We start from the raw sequence: 25,035 nt of genomic DNA, 5'->3' as shown, positions 1-25,035 counted from the left end.
TAATTTGAAGTGCGTTTCTTTCAATGGTTTATTCTTTATTTCTCTTCCGCCTATCCTTAAAAATGTTTTCCTACAGCTTCATTGTCCTACGATCACTCGTTTTTCATGGGCGTGCTCTTCAGTAGCGGAAGTTCAATTATAACCATCCTGTACGTGAGCGACCAGTTAAAAATTTGTAACACCGGATGTAACGCGACCCGCTATAGCACCTAGCCAGTGGAGTAAAACTCAGTGTCATCAAACAAATGAAAAAATAAACGCGAAAAATTCTGTGCCTTTTTAATGATACATATCACTATTACAGTGACGAATGCCCTGTACAATTGACAATGTCTGTACAGATTAGCAAGAGGGTACGGTTTAAATGATGTCCAGGACTGCTTCGCAAAATGGAAACGCCGCGAGGAAAAGTGCGTCAATAGGGAAGAGGAATACTCTTAAGGTGACAAAATACCAATGATCTGGAAAATTAATAGTAAAGTTTTGAAAAAACAATGTTCGATTATTCTCAGAGCATGTCCTGTATGTTAAAACGAATTACACCAACCACTAACGCTTTAGAAAAGTGTCATATTGCAAATACCAGCACGTGGAATATGCTCTTGGTTTTAGTACAAGATTCACAGTAATTCTATTGGCAGAAATCTCACAACCATCACAGAAACATTGAATGTCTTAATTTTTTTCGGGCAAAAGCGAGGTTCAATTAGATAACTGCTATATAATGAAACAACGTTTATATTTCAGATAAAAAACCAGCGCTTAAGAAATTTATAGCGGCTGTGGACCCAAAAATGAAAAAGATTATTAATAATGAGGCTTTTTAATATTTATACTTCAACAGCACCATCGATCAGGAAGTAAAATTAAATTACTTTTTATTCCAGTTACATGTATTTTCAAATTCATGGAATTTTTCTCTTTAGTTGCAGCAACATCGAGTCATTAAAAACTTAAATAGACACTGTTAATGAACACAATAATATTTATAACGTATTCGTCGTGAATTTAGTTTCTGCTTTCTAGTCCATAATGCATTTTACAAGTTTTCTAGTTGATAACGAAGCCACATGCCACAGAATTCATTTGATTTTTGGCGCAAAACCGACCATCTGCCAAAGCTTAGCGAACCCATTGACGTTGTCCAAGAGCTGTAAGTTGTCTCGCCACAACTCTAGTCTCTTTTTGCGGCTTTTTTCATGTAACTGCGTAAAAAAAGTCAAGCGGCGTTGATTTCCTGAACGTGTCTGTCTTCTTTTGAAGTGGAAGGCCTTTTTGGTTCAGGATCGTCTTTAACAATGTGTACGACCTACAGCACCATGTCTGTCAGCTTGTTTCAAACGTTCTGCCAATGGCATATCACTACATATTTTCCGTTCGCAGTAACTCAAAATGTTCAGTTATGGTTCTGAACCGACCTCGCATGTAATTGCAAGTTTTGTGGAGTGCTCATACTCCTGGCGAACCGGGACTAATATGAATTTTAATTGTATATTCATATTTTCAGTCAACTTCTTCCGCTTGTTTGTCAGCTATTGCATAGAAGGGTCTACCTACATAAGAAAAAGCGTTGAGAAATGTATCATCCAATCCACTTTCGTTCATATGTGATACATGCTGTGCGATGAAGAAAATTCCGATTTGGCATAAAACATGTTATAGAGTGCTCTTCTCTTGAAATTTGCATCTACGTGTGTCTTCGAAGAGTTGGTGCTGGTAGGTTCCTATGGGACCAAACTGCTGAGGTCATCGGTCCCTAGGCTTACACACTACTTAATCTAACTTAAACTAACTGACGCTAAGAACAACACACACACCCTTCCCTGAGGAACGACTCGAGCCTCCGATGGGGAGAGCCGGGCGAACCGTGCGAAGGCTCCCTAGACCACGCAGCTACCCCGCGTGGCTTCGAAGAGGCTACGACTGGACACATTACAAGTTCCCTAGCGTATCGGCTGCTGTTGGAAACATATTTAATTTGTGACAGCACGGATGTACAGGAGTTAACTGTCAACATTATGGAACGCTGGATAACTTGAGCAGCACCTACTGAGCGAAAAGTGTATTCGCCTGATTTAAACCCTGCGAACGTGTCAATAGAAGGATACATAGTTTTTCGATGACCAGCAGTTACTACCTCTTTGCTACTTATAGCAGAAGGTGACATTCTTTGAATATATTGATCCATGGCTCGTGTACTTAACTTTTAATACACGAGGCTTCAACGTTGAATCCCGATTACAACCAATTAGAGAAAACTAATAACTGTCTATAACTTTTATGTAAAGGGCACTGAAAGATTTTTTTGAAGGAAGTAGGATCTCGTGGAAACCATTACCGCAGAGGCTAATTTTCATGGTTCTAGTACAGTAACATCCCAGAGACCCAAGATGAATAACCTTTTTTTTTATGAAACTAATTTATTCAAACGGTTCTTAGTGTGCTCAGTCCTAACATGATAAGAACGAATTATTCACCATTCTTTAAAATTCACACACAGCTAATTTCAATGGCTTTAGTGATAATAAAAAAATTGAAAACTAAGTACAACTATCTTCGTTTTACACAAGAACTTCATGAAACAAAAGAAAATTGTTCTAGAATCTGAACTATTAAGCTCTACCTCTTGAGACACTCTGTAAAACCCTACCCACAGACAGAAAATGTTTCGAGTATATTTATCAGAAGTTCCCTTATCTGTCAGAAGAGAAATTGAAAAAAGGCGTTTTTTTCGGATCTGCTATTGAAAAAATTATGGTCGATTCTAGCTTCAAACCAACAATATGAGTCAGAAGATGGCTTTGGTATAATTGAATGAGGTCATTACTACGTCTTTGGCATCAAATGAGACCCACGATATACCTATGTTGCAGCGAACATACCGGAAAACTTAAAGAGGTTAGGTTCGTTGATGAACCTAAATATTAACTTTTTGAACAGTCAGCTTGATTTCGCTATTGAATTATCAGCCAATTACGCCACCTTTGGCATTATCCAGCTACATCCCAATAAAAATCGTTATTCTTACAGAATGTTATATTCCACATTCTAGTGCGCGGAAAAGCATGTGATATTGTTACTAACCATAGTTTCACACTGACATTGTACGTACAGACAACTATCATGAAGTCCATAAGTAAAACGGAAAAAGTGCAACCCAACAAAGACGCGTCGAATTCAGCATGCTCTAAGCACATATGTGTCTGTTGTGACGCAGCTTGATTAACAGGTAAGGGGGCGATATCAGGTAACTGCTGTATAGCCTAACGATGTGTGTATCTCGAAGTGTAAGACTAGCCTTTAAGGAATTTATAGTGGCTGCAGACCCATAAATAAAAAACATTATTAACAACGAGGCGATTTAATTTTGTACCATTACCATCGTTCACCACATGAAATTAAATTACTTTTCATTTCAGGTGCACGTGTTTTAAAATTTATAATATTTTCGTCAGTACTTGAAGGAACATCGACGTATTCAGTATCTATGTTCAAAAAATGGTTCAAATGGCTCTGAGCACTATGGGACTCAACATCTTAGGTCATAAGTCCCCTAGAACTTAGAACTACTTAAACCTAACTAACCTAAGGACATCACACACACCCATGCCCGAGGCAGGATTCGAACCTGCGACCGTAGCAGTCCCGCGGAGTATCTATGTCTGCAATAATATTTATTGTATATTTGTTGAGGAATATCTTGCTGATTTATAGGGCATCAAGTCTTTTACTAATTTTCTAGTTCACTGCGAAGTCACTCTGTGACAAAAATGTACATCATAGAAAGAAAACCTAATGTTGGGTATGGTTTGATAACACGAAACGAAAAGATTAAGCTATTACGTAAGAAACAGTAATATTATCTGAAACACACGTATAGTCACCTTTAGTTATTAAGCATTAGGAGCGATCAAAAAATTTCCGTTTCAGGGCATTGCTGCGGCGTATATGGAAGGTAGCTCGACTTCTATGCGGGTATATAAGCTCCAACATGTAGGCAAGGTTTTAGCGTGGCTTTCATGGCTTTGTGATGTGCATGCGGAAAGTGCGGAATTGTGAACTATGGCGACGTAATTATTAAATGCGTCCAGCAGGGCCATCATGCTGTTATTCTTTTCTTGGGCTGCCAAAGGACAAATAACGGTAGACATTCATCAGAGAATGAACTATGTGTATGGGACAGCATGACTTTCGGAAACCACCATTGCGGAATGGTGTGCCATGTTCCGTGCTCCATGGTAAGGCACGTCCTCATGTTGCAAATGTCGTAACCCAGAAGTTTCGCCAACTCAAATGGGAGGTACTCGAGAATCCGCTCTGTAGTCCTGATCGCTTCCTATATCATTACTGTGGTAGATTCTTTTATGTGTTTGTCTATTTTTTGCTTGTCTGTTGTCGATGTATTATGCTCGCAGTAAAAGGTCGTAACAACGTGATAAAATTGTCTCTGATAGTGCTGTTAAAAGAATTACTGTTTGTTGTGCGTATGAAGAGTCTTGGGAGAGACGGCTGGTTAATTTTAGCAACTATTCATACATGAGATTGCAGGTTCGAGTGCTGTTGTCCACGTCTCTTCCCGTACACGTCGCATTCATCTGAAACAATTCTACTATTTCAATACTTCCAAAAATACTAATAAAGGTCGTGACGCTCACCTTTGTTCTCATGAACTAATAACGGTTTATTGTGTCTCTTGTACAATTCTCCACAAAATGGTTCAAATGGCTCTGAGCACTATGGGACTCAAAATCTTAGGTCATAAGTCCCCTAGAACTTCGAACTACTTAAACCTAACTAACCTAAGGACATCACACACACCCATGCCCGAGGCAGGATTCGAACCTGCGACCGTAGCAGCCTCGCGGTTCCGGACTGCAGCGCCAGAACCGCACGGCCACCGCGGCCGGCATAATTCTCCACATAACATCAAAAGAAGCGAACAGAAAACTCTAGTTACTCTTAGTTACGAGTAAACCACAGAGAGAGTAATATTACGAGTCAACGATATAATTATCATAGAGTCTCTCAGATAACGTCTTTGCCACTTACCTTTCTCACAGTCTATTCAGTACATTACATATTTATTATACTACATTACCTTGCCTTCCGTTCCTTGAAAAAGCGTTACAGTGTCGGTATTCTTATCGGACGAGTATGTGAACCATGCAGATACGGAATTCGGCACATGTCAACACACGATGTTTTACCAAATCTATATCATCAGTCTGCTGTGTTGGTAGGATTATTGCCTCCACGTTCACAGTGACTTTTCCCAATAGGCATACCGATTCTGGATTGTACGGCCTTCGAACTAAAACTTTTTAGCGCCCCTCATATAACTTTCAAAGATTCAGAGGTTAATCTTTGCCTCGTCCTTCGTTCGATGCATCCATAGTCAGTGGTAGATCTTAGAGGCAGGACGTTTACAGCAGCTTCTACGAATATTCTGAAATATGGCAGCACACGTGTGGTTGCATCGGACAGGATGCACACTTCCTGTATGGCCTGCAGCCGGAGCAAACCAAACAAGCTGCACACTGCAGCACGGCGGCGCTGACGTCGCTGTTACGGCCGCGGCCAACAATGTGGCCAGAGATAACAGGCACCAGGCGGTGCTGCCAACCCTGCAATATTTATGCGTCGTCCTTGCAAATGCGGGCTGCGCTGGCAGGCCGCGACGCATATATTCCAGCCATGCTGCCCGCACCCGCCTCCGGCGAGTATTTCTGGAGCTCGCCGCCGGATTAAAGCAAACATTATGTTTCCCGCGCTGCATGACCTCAGCGCCCTTATTTCGGGAATGCTTCGGAAGATTGCTCTCGCAGCGAACGTCTGCTCCCTAGACCGCATCCTGTATAAATGCGGCGACAGCAACGAGGGAAATTTCTGCTGATGCCAAGAGCCAGCGCGCATTTCTGCAAATGGATGGACATTACCTCCCGGGAAATGTACCAACTGGCTCGAGGGTCAGATTAAACGTTCCGTATCCGTGAGTTAAAGAACTAAGACTACGATATACGCGTGCAGTAAAAGAAATCGAGGGGGCAGTTAACCACTTCAGAGTTGGGTACTTTCACAGACAAGTGGGCAGCGAATTCGATAGTACAGAAAAAAATTGTAAAGAAAAATGTACGTCCAGACGGCTTAAAATTTACCTTTCTCCGATATTTTCATCGTTAATTCATAGAAAGTGTGCGAAATCGGAACCTATAACTATTTTCAGTACTCTAGTGCATATTTACAATTTCTGAGTCATTGTATCATGTGTTACAAGAGTAGCACAGACCGTAAAATGTCCATAATTCACACAATTATGAAAGCGTTGCCGTGACCTGTTCAAAGAAATTCACAGGAAGATAAATCAACTGTTTAACTATTGCTGTAAAGTTTCCGAATGAAGCGCTTGTGAAACGGTTTGAATTCAAGACATCCAGCACTGTATGACAATATCGTTTATTGAGAGAGATGCATAAGGGGCCGAAACTGGTAGTCAAAATAAAATAAAATAACATCTCAGTTACACGGCTGTTGGCAAATTTAATTGATATTGACAATTACTTGACCAGATGATGTCCCTTGCCCATGCTGGATCTACAGAAATCACTGTTAAGTGTGTTGTTCATTTGCAGGAAATGCACACTTCTAACCAAAACACAAATTTCTGATATGTATGTTGTACATATGACTGAGTCTACTTAAATATCAGAAGAAATGTAGAAGTGACATAATAACTCTTTTCATAATTTAAAAAAAGTCTCTGTTGACGATATACTTCAAACTATATGATTTTCGCTATCCCTCCCCCAGTATAAGTAGATAAAAATAATGTTTACGCACATTTTGCCTTTATCTTTGTGACTGCTAACTTTAGGTTGCAGGTATTTCAGTTTTTATAAAAAATGATATGCTTACTAATAGATGGGCAATAATGGCTAAAACATTTAGTTTTAATGCCTGAACGCACATAAAAGTCTAGAGCATCAGTTTTTTTCCTTATTACTACGCTGAGGTCACTGTGTAACATTTAATAATAAGTAATGCCTTACAGTTATGTCACATATTAAGCTCCTTCCAGTGGATAAATACGGTGAATAACGAGCGCATATTATTTCTCACATTTGTTTAGTCTAAAAGCCCTTAACATATGCTATATGGGTTGGTGAAAGATTTAAACTAACGTTACACCTATTTTCGAGCCATAGCTGAAAAATATCAGGTTGTACTGTGTCTAAGGCTTAGGAAATAATACGAATGCTTTGAGGTGTGCGTACATGTGTGTGTGTGTGTGTGTGTGTGTGTGTGTGTTTGTCCACAGGTTTTTCTGGAGTGTGACATTCTTTTAATTGAAGACAATTCTTAAAAAAACAGAAAGATGCCGAGTGTTCCGCATGAAATGTTTACATGCCTGCTAATTCAAGACAAGGCAGGCTCGTCATCAGATGACATCATTTACAAGAGTTAGAGCGTAAACTTTACGCAAGACCGCCACGAGTATTATAACACTTTCCCAGAAGTGAACAAGAACGAAAGAAATTGAATAATGACAGCCTGTAACATAACAGCAGTTTCATTCAGACAACCGTTGATCCAGATTCAGAGCAAAAAGTACTGCGTCTTATTTTATTGACAAAAATGTAATAAATATACAACAGGATGATGAGAATCAATCTGCAAAATTTGAAGGTTACAAAGAAGGTAGTGATGATAAATAATTGTTAAGAAAACAATTCGATACGTTGCACCGTTTCCAAGTTATTTAGCATTGAAATTAGCCAATTAGGAGGAGGACGGCGCAGAAGACGTCAGTCGCATTGAGGTTACCAATATATGAATTTTCCGAGAAGAAAATTCCGATGGCCAAAGACTGTATCGGTTCTAAATGTGCAACAGGCGGGGATCAACTCTTCATGACAGGAACATCCCAGCTCTGGGATGGTTTAAGGAAGACACTGCAAAGAAAATGGGAGAAAAATTGTCTGTATTTTGGACTGCGGGCAACTGCTCAGTGGCGTTCATGAAGGAACAGCCGAAAATCAAGGATACTTTTCTCGCCACCAGCAAATACATAGTGTTCTGTGTGTACACAAATCCACTGCATTGAGTTCGTGTTCGCTTACGGGAAGTAACCCGCGTCCGGAAAGAGGAGCAGTTTAGTAGGTATCTGATGAGGAGTCGTACGGGTAATTAGGGGCGACATCTGTCGCACCGAGATCCAGACACCTCTCGCCGATCGGCACACCAGGCGGTGCTCGCCTGTGCCCATGACGTCACAAGCGACACAAAATGGGGTGTCTGCGAGGTGAATCCTGAGAAGGCGTGGTGACCGGCATACTTGCTTCCCATTAACTGTAAGGTACCGTGTAGACTAGACATCAGTGTCAAGATAAGGAGCACACATTGATCCGCGAAATGCACGCCAGTCGACGTGGAGATGCTTCCCCCTAAGCCTCATTCGGTGACCTGTGCTGCTCAAGAAAACCATAGAGCACCTTCCTGGATGTGAAGTGCGCTGCCAGTGGCACAGTACGGACGTAGCTCAGTTCAAGGAAAAAATGACGGAAGTAAAAGAAGGGTGGCGGGACTTACGGAATCTGTATAGATGCTGAGAGAGGGTGTGATGCACGAGCCTACAGCAATAGGATGGTAAGGTACGTAGGACTACGGCGCCACAACGTCATGTGAGAGCCAATGAAAAGGGCTACCGTTCTGTCAGGCACATGATACAAACTTAAATCTACCCTGCACGGCGGGAGAGTGAGGTTCTCGTACCTTATCTTGAACAGCAAGCCGTGACAAACAAATTAATCCAGTGCCACCGGCATGTGGTGGGCCATGGACTGCTGAATACAAAGTGTCTGTGTCACATGGGGTATACGTAACGCCAAATACACATCTACGTACTGTGTCCGTTGCAGCAAATCGTGCGCCCGTAAACGTTGATCTAACAGCTGAGCTCGTAGTTGAGAAAGTAGAAGTCGGTAGTTGAGGGCAGTTATCCACAGCAGATCCTAAGCATCGGAGAGTGACAGCTACACGCAAATGATCAGCGCTGTTCGCAGGAAGCCCGGCACCTATAACCATGGCGCTCGATTTGCGGATGTTAAGGCAACTACCAGAGACTTCGCCGTAGGCAATAACCCATGCCAGTGACTCCCTGACCTCAGCACCCCTACGAAGAAGAACGATGACGAGATCGTCTGCATAAGCAGTGCTGCTGACTACATGGTTACCGAGAGACATCCGGCAGCCTTGACGCAATGATCAGACAGATCCAGATGGGAGGACTAAGACGGCCATTGAAGACTACACGAGGCGTAGTTCCACGAAGGAGACACATTACGACGTCGACGGTAGTATCAGGATAGCCCATATTGCGGAGCACCCCTTCGAGGTAGTCTTGGTCGAACCGATCTAACGCCTGGATAAAGTCAAGAGATGCCAAAAGTCCAGGTATACGACGAACGTGAGCAAGAGCGATTATGTCCCAATAATGGCAGAGGGCAGTGCTGGTGTTACTGGCCCCTCATAAAGAAGTTTGAACTGGGAAACCACATACCAAGCAGTCGGTTTAAGCCGCACAGCCAACAGACGGGTAAAGAGCTTTGTGTTGAGTAACGTAAAGGGTCGTTAATCGCATATCCGTGTGGTACCGCGAGTCTTGTGGATGGGTGTGAGCAAACATCGAGGAAACTATCTGGAATCGGCACGAAAAGTGACATGAGGTCCTGACAAATTTCTGTCCACACTGGCAGCAGAAGAGTACGAAATGTACGATAAAACTCCAGTGGGAGGCCGTCAGAGCCAGTCAATCTATTCGTAGAACACGCCTGGATAGCGTAATGGACTTCGTCCTCCCTGACGCTAGCAATCAGATCCATCGTCGCATCCACAGGAACTGAGCCAAAGGAGAAACTGGAGACCACCGTAATGTTAGTAGGATGGTGACGTTGTTCAGAGTACAGCGTAACATAGTGTTCGTGGAGGGCGGACCCGAAATCCCGTTGGGTACCAAAACTCTGCCTATCATCGGCCACAAGATCATTAATTAAATTAGCCCACGGTGACGTCGGTTCGCTAGGACATGATACATAGAAGAACGCTCTTTCACTAACCCATAGTGTGTGCACGCCCTTAACGTAACTGCAAAAGTGTTCAAATGTGTGTGAATTCCTGCGGAACTCATCGGTCCCTAGACTTAACACACTTCTTAAACTAACTTATGCTGGGAACAACACACACACATGCCCGAGGGAGGACTCGAACCTTCGGCGGGAGGGCCACGCTATCCGTGATATGGCGCCCTAAACCGCGCAGCCACGCTGAGCGGCACCATAACTCCTTCAAGGTGGCGCCGAGAGAGGGATGTGAGCAGTGCCTTGCCACGATCCACCACCGGCTGGCACTCTGGCAAACACATCACAGTAAACTGTCGGAGAATAGTGAAAGAAATTTCTCGAGACGGTCGCCGCCATGGCACAACCTCCGTTCAGTAACCAATCCCGGCCGTATGGAGGTCAGGCTTTGCACAGGACAACCACTATGACAGGCCAGACTGATAGGCATCACGGCGTCGATGACAAGGTCTCGATGAGCTGCGGGCAGTTGGGTGAAGTAAGGTAGATCGTGTTCAGTTTCCATGGTCCACGGCTGCGCCTCACCCTTTGGAGCCAGAGATTGATGGCGCAGATATATGCGTCATATAGTCTGAGAACGCAACGGGCCAGACTTCAACAGCCCGCACTGACAATATCGCGGGAGAGGAAAACACGATGGAGTCGGCTGGAAGAATGGCTAGTGAAATGCGTAAACCCCAGACGATCGCCATGAGCATGCTACCTAGAACCCACTAGGCTGAGGCGCTGGAGAAATGTCTCTAGCGCCGCGCACGCACAGTGACGTGGTATTTGGTCTTCGGGTGTTTGGGTGCAGTAGGTGTCGTCTCCCATGCTCAATGCATTCTGCCGACCCAGGAAGAGAGGCGTGGACTGTCTCTGAGAAGATGGTGGAAAGTTCACGGCGGGCAGCCGAATCAGATGGCGCATAGACATTGGCGATCCTGACGCCACTAAGCTTGAGAGCCATACCTCCAGCATCAGTGCGGATACCGTCACGTAAAGGGATCGCCAACCCATTAACGGTGGGGGATGCATGAGAGACGTGTGCTATAAAACCATGTGGAGCACAGAAAGTTGCAACGTTAACCTCCTGACGGTGATCTACTCAACGTCCGAGGCAAACAGCATGTCATGGAGTAGAGCCAGATTGTGGCGTACACGAATGGTGTTGACGTTGACAATGGCTACGCGATAAGTCTGGAAAGCTTTCGTCGCCAGGTGGACGGCGATTCATACACAATCTTGTAAGCCACCGTCAAATACTGAGGTTTGTGTCCGGAACGGTATACGATGGCAGAATCACGCAAATGTAGAGATGGGAAAGGCTGATGCCGGATTCAAATTTATTCCAAGAATTCGCTAAATTAGGAGGTCACTTACAAAATACCGATCGACCAGTTCTTGAGTGCCAACGACTTTGCCGCCGTATTTACCGTTGTTTCCGTCAGGGCTTTGCTAGTACTTGGATGGGTGACCGAACGGGTCTGCCGAGAATATTGGCAAGCGGGGTACACCCGACCCTTGTTAGGCCAAATGAAGAGCAACTTGACTAAGAGTAGCGAAAACTGACAACGGGCAGGACACGTGGTGTGCTGACCACATGCCTCGGATGGTACCATTGGGCCCTCAAGGCTGTTCGGGAGGAGAATGATGTTCGTTTGTTACTAAGGCGAGTTAAATATGAGGTACAGAAGATTTAATGTAGAGCGGCACCCATCGTTACAGATGAGCTAGGGAGAGAGCGCTTGGGCGACAAAGAAATCTCAGCGGACTTCAGTGGGAAACGCTGCAAGTCGGCTAACGTCAACATCGTACAGTCGTAGTCTAAACGTTCTGGGAGTCCGTATCCCAACGCGAATAAACGAAGATATCAGTTCCTCGCGCACTGTCCACAAGGATACAATTACATAAATTCTTTGTCCACTGACGGGTACTGACTACTATTAGCATCCCGCGTACCATAATTGAATGGAACAAGAAGAAGGGAATGATTCTGCAACACGGTGCACCCTCCATCACATACCGTACGGGGTTTCCATAGTATGTATATATGTCACTGTGGAGTAACTAACACTCATCGTGACAGAACTTTTCGTTGGAGACAAATTACAGCTCCATAGTTAAGATCGATTGTTCATATGGAACAGCTTCCCTGTTGTTATAAATATGAAATTTTCACTACAGTCGACATTTTCGTTGCAAAAGAATTCAGAAGCTGTGTTGATATTAAAAATTTTTTATTTACTGTTTATTTTTCCGTCTCGGTGCCTCATATTTTTCCCGCTGTACTTAGTTTCGATCACATATCACCTTTAGGTAAGTAACGTTTAGGTCATCTTCATTAACGCATAATAAGTGAAATTTTGAAATAATTCAAACTGGAATTTAATTTCTAATTATATTCATAATAGTCAAAATTTATTTACATCACGGTAAAAAAGAGCGCTTCAGGCAGAATGTAATGCCCTCATTCATCGTTCTTTTCCGACATTCTGTTGCTTAGAAAAGTTTTGAAACAAATATTTAAAACTGAATTACATTAGAAATCACTACCACACAATTGCTAAGAAAATTTCGTAATTTTAAATGACATAGCCGTGGTAGTAATCTATTGTTAGCTAACAGCGTTGCACAAACGCTGCTGGTTCAGTCGCTCATTTAGCGTGCACTACAAAACCGAGTACCTACCATTTTGTGAGTAGAAACAAACCTTTTGTCTCCTAAGAAGGTATCTATGAACCTCCCTTTAAAACAATGGTTTGTAAGTGTGCTGCAACTAAAGCATTTCGCCTGCAGTAAAACTTCCATATCTCAGTTCAGTGTGGTTCAGCGTTTCGTAACAAAGTACAATGTCTACAAAAATATCATTTTTATGGTTAAGGATGTCGGGCAGTGCTACAGAAATACGCGAAATAAGGTATATTTTAAACACCCGTAAATCTACGTAATACAAGGATACGCTAACCATATCTGTACAAAACCAGGCAAGTTTCGCAATGTGGTGATGTGTTGAAAAACAAACTTGCATTGACTGATGAATTTTGATGTCTGTCTGCTTGTTTTTAATTGCGTTTGCTCTAAGCTAAGCAGAATAGCTGCTACCACGCTACTTACAGTCGTTTCAGTGCTCCCAAGTTCTTGAATGCGCCAGCTGGTATCTTCTGTATCCTGTTGTTGTGCAGGAACCTGCAACAGCGCACAACTTTAGGGAAAATAGCTTAAAGTGAATTCATTTATTTCACATTTGCTTGAAGTACGTGACAAAAGAAATTCCGAAATAAGCTCCTTTCAGGACGAAAGTCGGAGGTTACTTGGTATTCCAGATAGAGATTAAACTCGTGTTATTCCTCTCAAGTCTTAACTAAACAAATTTCTAAATACATAAATGTTACTTGGTGTGGAAATAACATTTCTAACGGACAAACATATTTGTTAATAGTAGTCCAAAAGTAGGCACAACATTTGCTCCGCACTGTCACCTACATGCATGCAAAACCACTTTCAACACTGTACCACGACATCAATTCAGAAGACTGTCTTGTGATTCTGCATCTTAAAGAGTGCTTTCTTGAAGTCACAAACAGCACTTTCTATCTCTGTGGTCGGTCACTAATCTGCCCTACCTCTTTAACAAAAGGACTAACAGAGGCCATAATAGAATTTCTTAGCCGATATGTAGCACAGGGAGCTGCAAATTGCATTACTCTTACTAAATTCTAATTTGAGGCGGTCTGCACGTATACTCAATTGTCGCCCTCTACATGGCAGACAAAATGCTTGCAAACTGACTATTTAAAATTTAGGTTACGGCGGTTTCGCGTGAACTGATGTTAATTCGAGGCAGCGCAATGTACTGCCCCCCAGAACAGGAAAATTTGTACTAAATTCTCTTTTCTTCCCCTAAATCTACCGCCACTCCCGCTATATTTACTGTCAAAAATCGCTCATGGTGTCTATTCTCTATCGCAAGTGTCTACCAACGTGTTATTTTATTTCAGCCATCAATCTTTTGACTGGTTTGATCGGCCCGCAACGAATTACTCTCCTGCGCCAACCTTTTACGTCGGAGTAACATTTGCACTCTGAGTCCTCAGCTGTTTGTTCGAATATTCCACTCTCTGACTTCCTCTACAGTTTTTACGCTTTGCAGCTGCCTCTAGTACTTCAGAGTTATTCCTTCATGCCTTAAAACATGCCCCACCTTATCCTTTCCCTTCTTCTTGTTAGCGTTTTTCATGTGTTCATTCGTAAATTTAGCGAGAACCCCCTCATACCTTATCAGACCGCCTAATTTTCAACGTTCTTTCACAGTATCACAGCTCAAAACGCTTCGACACTCTACTTTTCCAGAACCATAAAGTACACGATTGTCTACTCAACAACCCCGTGCTCCAGACGAACATTCCCAGGAATTACTGTCTAAAATTAAAGTCCTATGTTTGATGCAAATAGTCCTCTTTTTGCGGTAATGTCGTCATTGCCTGTGTATGAATGATTTTTACGAATATGTCCTCCTTGCTTCATCCGTCGTGGATTATTTTGCTACCAACTTCCTTAACTTCATCTACTTCGTGGTCACCAATTTTGATGTTAAGTTTATCACCAATATCTTTTCTGTTGCTCCTCAATACTTCCGTCTTTATTTATTTTACCCTCAATCCTCATTATGTCCTCATTAAACTGTTCATTCGATTCAACAGGTCCTGCAATTCTCCATGTTCACTGAGGTTAGGAATGTCATTGCTGAATCTTATCATTAACATCCTGTAATTATGAATTTTTATCCAATTTTCGAACCTTTCTTTCATTTTTATCACAACTTCTTGGATGTAAAGATTCAGTAGTGAAAGAATACATAATTATCTTATACATTTCATTACCAGGGTATTTCGTTCTTGTTCTTCCATTCTTATTCCTTCCTCTCTCTTCCAAGTACTAAGTCACAAAAGATGGAATGAAGCATCATTTACTAACTGAATTTATTTTCTTTCACTGCACTGTACTCTTCACACATCTTCATAAGTGTAACACCGTTCGAGTACACAGTTATCCAGGCTATTTTTTACATTCGTATTTTACAGACGTTTTGGATATTTTTGTGTTATCATATTGCTGTTGGAATAACTAGTCTAACTTTTATTATGTTGCTATTGTAACTGGGATTATCTTACCTGGTGAACTGACATTTTGGTCATGTCTGCACCGTGGCTTCCTTCGCGGAAAAGTAAGATGAACGGAAATACACTCCATACTATTTGTCGAAAACTGATGAAAATGTGTCTTTTTAGACAATACTATTTTCTGTGTAGTATATTCATTTCATGCCAATATAATACTAAACTATATACATAAAACAAAGTAGTCAACTTTGTTACACTATGTGGGAAATTTGTTCTAATATATTGTTCTCTTATACTATGAAAGAACTCTAGCTAGCCAAAGCATTATTCCTATCACACTTGTTCTCGAGCAGAAGAGTATAGGTTATGCATTGATCCTTTAAACCTAGCTAAGAAGCATCTGTTCTCATCAGATACAACACTAGAAATGTGTTCATATGATCATCTATTGTGGATGCTATTGGCTACTGGTCTACGGAGGTCCAACTAAGTGTTTCACACGCATTTTGTTTTTGGTTTTTGAGTGCAGTTTCTCTCCTTCTCGAAACAAAAATTATAAAATAACTCTACGTATTATGCAACCCTCAAGAAACATTGTTATCAAGGCACCAGCATTGTCGGCAATGCATACACAGTGATTCAGATGACACAACAGATATCATTTTATGCAGCCTGCGATGTTGTATCTGGCCTTTAAGAGATCACGCGCGAGTTATTCATATTCTCTCGCTCGATATGCGAACACTATTACTCTACAGGAAAAATGAGCAGAACCTTCATGTAGGAAATGTGATGTAGTGATGTAGTAACGTTTTGTACGGGAATACGTTTTGGCTCGACTTCAGGGTTTTCAAGTTATGCACGCAAAACGTAAAAAACAACTGACCTTCAAACGCGCCTCCACCCCCACATTCACCCCTCACCAGTTCGAATTTCTAGACCTACCACTGTACAGAAATTTTCGACTACACGAAATATTCTCGATATTGGTCTCTTTTGACTGGGCTATTACGCTATCAGCAGAGTCGAGTATTTTATTTAACATTATGAACTTAAATGTGCCCGTGAGGGTAATGAAAGAAAAATAACTTTTGTAAGCTTTAATCTGAAACTAATTACGTAACAGTTCTATCCAAATTTTAGAAGGCCTGACGAATAGAATGATGTAATTGCTTATTTTATGCTGACAAAATTTTAAAAAAATGTTAGGTTAAACCTACACACAGCTCAGTTGCACAATTTTTAGGTATTCGACTAAGCAGGTGGCGTATGAAGGCAAGTCAAAGAAGACCAAAAATGGTCGAATGTGGGAAATAATTCTTGCAGTCGCAAATTTTTTACAGTGGTAGGAGAGAGTGCCATGAACAACATACTAGAAATCCTAACCGTTGGGGAGTGAGTGTGGCGGTGGGGATGCCTTCGAAGGCCATTTTTGTACGTTTTTCTTTAATAACTCAAAATCTAAGGCCTCTAGCGAAAACGTATCTCAGTATAACATTGAAGTACATTAAATTCCCTGTTCATTTTTTTCTGTAGGACTAATAGTTTGCACATAGCGAGCTAGAGAATATGAATATCTCACTGGTTGTTTTTGAAGGCCAGGATTAACATTACGGGTTGCATAAAACGACATCGATAGGGGTAGCTGAATCACCATGTATGTTATGTGTGTTAATAGTAAAAGTGTCATGCATTGCAATAAAACATAGTATATTCCCAAAACAGTTGTATTATTGTACTTTCACTGCACAGGGCGAAACTTCACTTCATACGACACACAATAAACCAACGATGACATGCCAGCTTACCGATGTCCGAATGGCGTGCTGCAGCAGGCGAGCTGAACAGTCCACAAGAATATAAAGGCATACTTGTAAAAAGTCCCGCAAACATACTAAGGATTCGACATAAAGGTTTGATGTAACTTCAATTATTAGGTCTTTAAAGATGGACGAAGACAGGAAAAAAAAAATTGGCCGTGTCCCTGCGAACCTGGAAGAACCCACAGGAATTTGAATCGGCCTTCCGCAACGCACCACATCGTGAAATAATGCTTTACAACTGGTACAGAGAAAATATTTCTGCCTGTGCAAAGTTGACTTTTAGCTTTTTTGTTTTTGTTTTGATGTCAGTTGTATGGCTATTCATACAAAGACAAATGTTTAAACTGCGCTATCGCTAAATCAGTATCATATGGTTATCTGCCTTGCAGCATGTTTACACTTCCAAGCCCGCCCTAATTCTCTGCCCTTTAATTTTCTCTTTGTACTTTGGTACACTCCTTGCAGTCTGCTAACGTCATAGGGCACCGGGTATCTCCTTCCACCGTTCCGTCTCTTCTCCCGAATAACAACAATAACACCTTCACTTGCTTTACCGGTTGGCAATCTCTTAAAATATGTCCAGTCCAGTTTAGCCTTTTCCTCTCTTCCCCGGACTAAAATCTTCAACTGTCTCTACTGGAACGTAGTCTCTCAAATTATGTCCCGTGCAGTTTAGCTTCCTGATCTTCACTGATAGTAACATCCTCCGATCATCTCCATTGGTTCTCAGTACTTCCTTATTCCTGACTTTTCACTCCAACTGGCCTTCTCCATTCTACGACATATCAATACTTCACAAGTTTCAATTTTCCTCTCGTCCTGTTTCCTCAATGTCCATGTTTCTGCTGAACGCAGGGCCACATTTCATATCAGGCATTTCACTAATCGCTTTCTTAGTTCCATGTTCCAACCATTACCTAAGAGTCTTCTCTGCTTTCGAAATGACTTTCGCCAGCGCTATTCGGACTTCGATATCTTGCTCACAATTCATACTTTCCCTCATCCAGCTTCCAAAATAATGCCTCACCAGTTGTATTGTTTCAGGCCCTGAGTTATACTTCGCTTCCCCTTTCTTTAAGCCTAAAAACACGTCTTTCATTTTCTTTTTATTTATGTTCATAACCTATATTACAAAGGCTTCATTCAGGTCATCTATCATTTGAATCAGAGTTCCTCCATTTTCTGCAAGAGTCACCACGTCATTTGCGAATCTTATACATTCTACTTTCCGTCCACCTATCACTTAACAGGAACGGAAAATTAATTTGGTTATGCAATGACTGTTCACTTTCCCTACATTATTGTAGTCAGAGAATTGACAGACCACGCAGTTTGAAATTTTTTTATAAATTCAGCACAGCCTTCGTCATAAACTCATAATGATTTTGCTCAATACTTTTTTTGTCATTAGTTTCTGAATGCTCCCCTCACAATTCCTCTCCTGTGTCAACATTTACATCTCAGAGAACCATTAGTAACTATCGTCCTCAATTATTTATTGGATTGTTTTCAATCTGTGCCTTTACTATTGTTTCTAGCCTGTGCAGTTCCGTCTAGTATCATAGAAAGTATTCCTTGAAGTCTTATTCTATCATTCTCTCTCGTCTTCTCACGAATTTTTTCCACATGATCCTCTCCTTGGCGATTTTTATGCAGATGCTCGTGATTTCTTATCAGTCAACCTTGTTTTCTAAACATCCTACCCTAGCACACATCTTAAGCGCTTCGATTCTGTTCTTTGTCACTTTCCTCCCAGGTCATGATACACCACCTCAGATTAAGGCCAATATTAAATAGTAGCAGACTTCTCTTTGTCAGTAATTCCCAGTTCTTTGCACGAGTTACTCTGCTTTTTATACTCGCCTTGTTTCGTCGGTCATTCATAATTTCTCATTCAAGATAAACAAATTACTTCACTTCGTCTGTTTCGCGGCCCCCGAAAATGATATTAAGTTTATCGCTAATCTCGTTTCTGCCACTCATTACTTACGTTTTCTTCGGTTTATACTCAAATCATATTTTGTGTTCATTACACAGTACATTCCATTAAACAGGTCCTGCAATTCTCCCTCCTTTCGCTAAGGATAGTGTTGTTATCAGGGAATCTTACCGTTAAGATCTTTTCACCATGAATTTTGTCCCACTCTTGAACCTTTCTTTTATTTCCGGCAGTGCTTCTTCGATGTGCAGACTGAATAGTAGGTGCCAAAGATTTCGTCAATGTAGTAACAGATTTTGTAATCCGAGCACTTCGTTCTTGTTCTTCTGTCCTCATTTTTCATTATTTCCTTGTGTTTCTTGTACATATTTTCTATTTTCCGTCTTTCCCTATAGCTTATAACTATTTTCCTGAGGATTTATAAGATCTTGCGCCATTTTTCCGATAAGTATAGATAAATCTGTTTACAAATGTCTTTGCCTCTACTATAGTGAGATAATGTAACACACAGGAGAATCACTAACTAGGGACACGGCCATATATGTGCGACTGGCAGTCAGCTCACCAAACAGATGGCGGAGGTTTTCAGCTGAAAGCAATATAGCTCATGCGTGTTTACAGCTTTGTTCACTCCTTGAGTGGTAGTGTGTAGGGCCCAGCACGCCATTGAGACATCTGCACTCTTAAGCCTAAAGATGCCGCATGCTTTGCCATGCACACTTATTGGACTATCCACAGAACACCACAGACTCCGGACACCACAGCGGTTAGCCATCAGCAACGTGCCCAACCAGTCAGCAGTAACAACTTGTTACCATCGTTAAAAAAAAGTTCACCCACAGTGCGCCCCGCCGTCTGCTGACAACAGTATAGAGTTCCCAGTTTCCAGTACCCAGGGAGCATGCAACACCAGGGGCCCAGCTTGCTGCACGATCTGTCATTCGCTGCGACGCGTAAATCTACACTCACGTCTTTGCGGTTCTCAAGCGTTTTGAATTATACTCCCGTAAGAAGACGTATTCTCTGAATTCAGTAGTTGCTTGTTAATGAACAAATGTGTTTCATTTTAAAATAACTGAAATGGACAATGACGGCTTATCAGTCGCGTTTCTACACCCCCATCTTCATTCATACTCCGCAAGCCACCATACGGTGCATGGCGGAGGGTACTTTGCACCACTGTTTATCATTCTTTTCTTCCACTCACAAATGGAGCGAAACTAAAACGATTGTCCGCTTGCTTCCGTGCAAGCCCCGATTTAGCTTTTCTTATCGGTAATTGCACCAGTTGTCCAGCGGGTCGACAAAAATACGGAAATACAGAATGTACACAGCGTGTCCCAGTAACGTTAGGATTGTGGCTTTGACTATTATGTTCACAAAATCTCTGTTTATCAAAAATGATCTCCCCCGGGATCAAAATATATCTGAAATCGTTTTAAAAGTGTTTTGAAATAGCCACTGTAATTGTGTTTTGGAGCTGCATTTACTACTATTATATAATTTTCTACAATGTACAATACGGGCCATTAAAATTGCTGCACCAAGAAGAAATGCAGATGATAAACGAGTATTCATTGGACAAATATGTTATACTAGAAGTGACAGGTGATTACATTTTCACTCAGTTTTGCTGCATAGATCTTGACAAATCAGTACCCAGAACAACCAACTCTGGCCGTAATAACGGCCTTGATACGCATGGGCATTGAGTCAAACAGAGATTGGATGGCGTGTACAGATCCAGCTGCCCATGCAGCTTCAACATGATACCACAGTTCATCAAGAGTAGTGACTGGCGTATTGTGACGAGCCAGTTGCTCGGCTATCATTGACAAGACGTTTTCAGTTGGTGAGAGATTTGGAGAATGTGCTGGCCAGGGCAGCAGGCGAACACCTGCAACATGCGGTCGTGCATTATCCTGCTGAAATGTAGGGTTTCGCAGGGATCGAATGAAGGGTAGAGCCACGGTTCGTAAAACATCTGAAATGTAACGTCCATGTTCAAAGTGCCGTCAATGCGAACAAGAGGTGACCGAGACGTGTAACAAATGGCACCCCATACCATCACGCCGGGTGATACGCCAGTATGGCGATGACGAATACACGCTTCCAATGTGCGTTCATCCGATGTCACCAAACACGGATGCGACCATCATGATGCTGTAAAAAGGACGGCGCCAACCTTGTGTGAATGCTCTGAAGAGCTAATCATTGGCATATCACAGCATCTTCTTCCTGTCGGTTAAATTTCGGGTCTGTAGCACGTCATCTTATCGGTGTAGCAATTTTAATGTCCAGTAGAGTACTTAACTGCATCATAATGTGTCCTTTCACTGCCAGCTTCAATTTGGGAAACAACCAGATGTCGCCTGGGGTCATATCCGGCGAATACTGTGGGTGATCCAGGACTGTGATCCGCGCACAGACTTTGCTTTGTGGGCTGCAGTGTCATCGTGGAGAAGCAATTCGGCGAATTCTCTCTCACATTCGGTGGGGGACTCAAAAAACTTGATGTTGCATCACTGCTTCCCTGCCATTTACGGACGAGTGTGAGACACATACTGTTATATTTGCGGCGAGGAAGTCTGCCGCAGCAGTTATAGCACCCTGACTACGTACATAACTATTTTTGATGATGATGATGATGTTTGGTTCGTGGGGAGCTAAACTGCGCGGTCGTCAACGCCGGTATACAGTCCCAATCTGTACACAGTCCAATATAGCTTCTTTTATGATAGGTGATGAAATGATGAGGACAACACAAATACACAGTCCCCGGGAGGAGAAAAATCCCCAAGCTGGCCGGGAATCGAACCCGGGACCCCGTGATCTGGAGGTAGCAGCGCCAGCCCCTTTTTATTTTTATTTTTTTATAATGTTCATTGTGTTTTGGTCTGGGCGGACGTCATAGGATATCCGTTCAAGTTGATCGCTGATTCCTTTACTCATTTTTATTACAGAGGGCCAGCGCCTCTCTGACCTAACACGCTGAGCTACCGTGCCGGCGTCACTAGACCACGAGCTGCGGACAGCTATTTTTGAAACTTCAAGGATCGTAACTCCGCAATTCGCCACGAGACGTACTGGGGAATTTCACACAAGCAGTCCTAAAGGGACTGGGATACACTGTGTATTACGACACGTAACGCCCCGCGGAGAAACCGTTGACATTTATAAATGCTTCCATTTCATCTCAGGATGGGTAAATACAAGTCTGTGTGGTTTTCCAGAGATCTTATACCATTCTTCCTGCTAATTAATGGCAAGTTCAGGTAACAATGATGGAGATGGACAGCGGTCATGCGATTCCCCCAACGTAGACTACAAAGACCCAATAGTACTGACATCTGGCAAGCGTAGTGACCAGGGGGAGATGCGAGAATTCATCCTTTTCCTCACAAATCCTCTCCTGGAGGATGCGAGCTGCGTGAACGGGAGCCCTGTCGTCTTGGAACATAGCAGCACCATGGATAACGAACATTGTACCATGCGATGTCAACTGTTTAGAGTTTCGTCCACCATCGACGCCACAAATTCCTATACATTATACAACATACCTGCGAACAGCTCGTCAAACGTTGTAGAGGCTTCATTGAAGCTTGTTAACTATAGTGCTGTTACTATGATACCGTTGGCACTTATGAAGTACAGTACTAAGAAGATAGACAGTGGTGCTTTATAACGGCGTACAGCTCACTCCTCTAGATACACGCAGATGAGTCTGGTGAGCCTAATATTCTCATCTCAAAGACGGATCATTGCAAACAGCATGTTTCTATTTCACTCTGAAAAAAAACACTGCTACACAATTTGCATTTCAACGCCAGTAAGTAGCGTGCAATCTTCGGCAACTATAACACGTTTGAACGCAGTACTAAAATAAATATAGCCAGACCACCGGCAATGTAAAAAGCAAGATCTAAGTCGTTCATTTTAGTTGGGTAAAGAACATGTACCAATATGGTAAAAAATTCAAGTATTGGCACTAAATAAATTCTTTAAATAATGAGATAAAACACGTTTTATAGTCTGGGTTACAGAATTTTGACGAAAATCTAAAGGTGATATTGGTATTTCAAAACATGTCTTAATTTCCTGTATATCAATCGTAAAACGTCTGCTCACGACGTGTAAATCCTCAGTGATTACGAACAACACCGGTTTCAAAATACTGTGCAGACTTTTGTTTGGACATGAACACATGGATTGTGATTGTCTCCCGCAAAAATCTAGACACTTCATTAAATCGTTTCGCTTAGATTAACGAACGGCTTTGCCCATTGCTTGCCTATTCACTGTTGACACACTTGAGACTCTCGTTGTACAACGTTCAATGAATACACAAGACGTCAACTAAACTGCAAACAGTATAATTTCATTCATGTATTCATGACGATACTGTGTTTTTAATTAATAGCACAGGATAATATTACTTTGGGCTCTCAGAATTCGCAATGTGATCTTGTTGAGTTACATAACTGAAATTGTACTCTTCAAAGTCCCATTTAGTAAAAAAATGAACTAAAAAGAAAACAAAAGCATGAAAATAAAAGAGCCTACGAAACACCGCTCTACAGCTCAACAAAACACCCGCAAACACGTGCAGCAGATACAACAACAAAATTATGGTATCCCAAAGAGTATCCAAGCCCAGCAGTATCCACAAATTCATTCCGTTTCTCTTCTTTTCTTTTTACTTACAGTCGCTCGAGACTTCTCAGATCGCTAAATACCCCGGGTTCTAATTTTTCGATCTTGTTGAAATGCAGGTATCTGTAAGGACAGCCGGCATTAGCAAAGGCAGAACATTTGCGCTCTTGGCGACAGCGTGCAGTGCATATATATGTGGGATGTGTGGATTCTGGGTGACTAAACATCTTCTGCGACGTCACAATGACGTACATGATCGGTGACGCGCAGTGGAAGTAATACAATGGCGTATTGCCAGTCAGCATTGCCGTAAAGTCGCTCACATTTAACTTTTCGTTTACTCGTATAACTTTTGAATCACTCCATTTGGTAATATTTTTATTCCATGTTTCTTCCTCTGAACTTCGTTACTACATGTACGTTAAAAATTTACACAGAAATTAAAGGCAGCCTGTCCTGGCGAAAATATCATTAGATCCTCTTCAAATATCTTTGTGATCGTCATAACGTCATTCTCAAGTTCAGTAGTACTCACTAGCTTATTTCAATTCAGTAAACTTTGTAACAGTTTTGTTGAAACGAATGTGGAAAAATAGATATTCGACAATCGCTGAATAAAATGGAGTGCAGTTAGTATATAAGGATAGATTATAGTCCATGGCATTTAAAGTAGGTTTTAAGAGACCGTGGAGGAAGCGAAAAAGAAATTGAGAATTAATGAACTGATGCAGTGTAGCTTCCTTGGAAGAAAATTGCTAGGGGAGTGCAAAGTGAAAAAGTAATTGGAGTGCAAAGTGAAAAAGTAATTGGTTTAACCACAATGCAACATGTGAAAAAAGTATTCCTCAAGATTAAAAACACTTCGGTTTCAAACACTAGACAAGACTGAAATATGTTCTTCTATTTTTTAGATTTTTCGCGACACAATCAAATGAGCGTTTGACAACGTCGTAACCGATTTCGATCAGCCAGTGCCCATTTTCAAGCTGTCAAGAGATAAAAAGATGAGGTAAAGAATCGTAACAGACTCTACAAAAGCTACTACGTAACTGTCTACTCCATGTGAACAGGCCTGGGAAGGCATAACGCTACCGACAGACCGCCGTGGCATCCTCAGCAATATGCTTCATTTGTTGTCAGTTTTCGTGACCGGAGTCGCCACTTCTCAGTCAAGTAACTTCTCAATTGTCCTCAAAAGCGCTGAGTGCGACCCTATTGCCCACAGCACTCGGCAGTTCCAGATGGTTACCCATCCAAGTGCTATCTGAGCCCGACAACGCTTAACTTCTGTGATCTAACGGGAACCGGTTTTGCTACTGCGGCAAGCCTGTAGGACAAGTAACAATTTACGTAATGATAAAAGGACATATAATTAAAATTTGGCA

General features: G+C 41.9%; 1 protein-coding gene across 1 annotated transcript in view; it reads right to left on the bottom strand.

Annotated features, from left to right (window-relative positions):
- The window catches only part of LOC126189038 (peroxidasin), a 245,209-nt gene extending 221,447 nt beyond the window's left edge, over positions 1-23,762 (bottom strand). Inside the window, exons 1-2 of the mRNA XM_049930888.1 lie at positions 23,702-23,762; positions 13,230-13,301 (exon numbers count right to left, since the gene is read on the bottom strand). The gene's annotated coding sequence lies outside the window, so the exon portion shown is untranslated. The remainder of the gene's footprint in view (positions 1-13,229; positions 13,302-23,701) is intronic.
- Positions 23,763-25,035: the final 1,273 nt, after the last annotated feature.

This window comes from Schistocerca cancellata, chromosome 5 (genome assembly GCF_023864275.1).
Source record: "Schistocerca cancellata isolate TAMUIC-IGC-003103 chromosome 5, iqSchCanc2.1, whole genome shotgun sequence".
Taxonomy (NCBI): Eukaryota; Metazoa; Arthropoda; class Insecta; order Orthoptera; family Acrididae; genus Schistocerca; species Schistocerca cancellata.
Note: the sequence above shows the minus strand (reverse complement) of the source record. Positions and strands in the feature narration are given on the sequence as shown.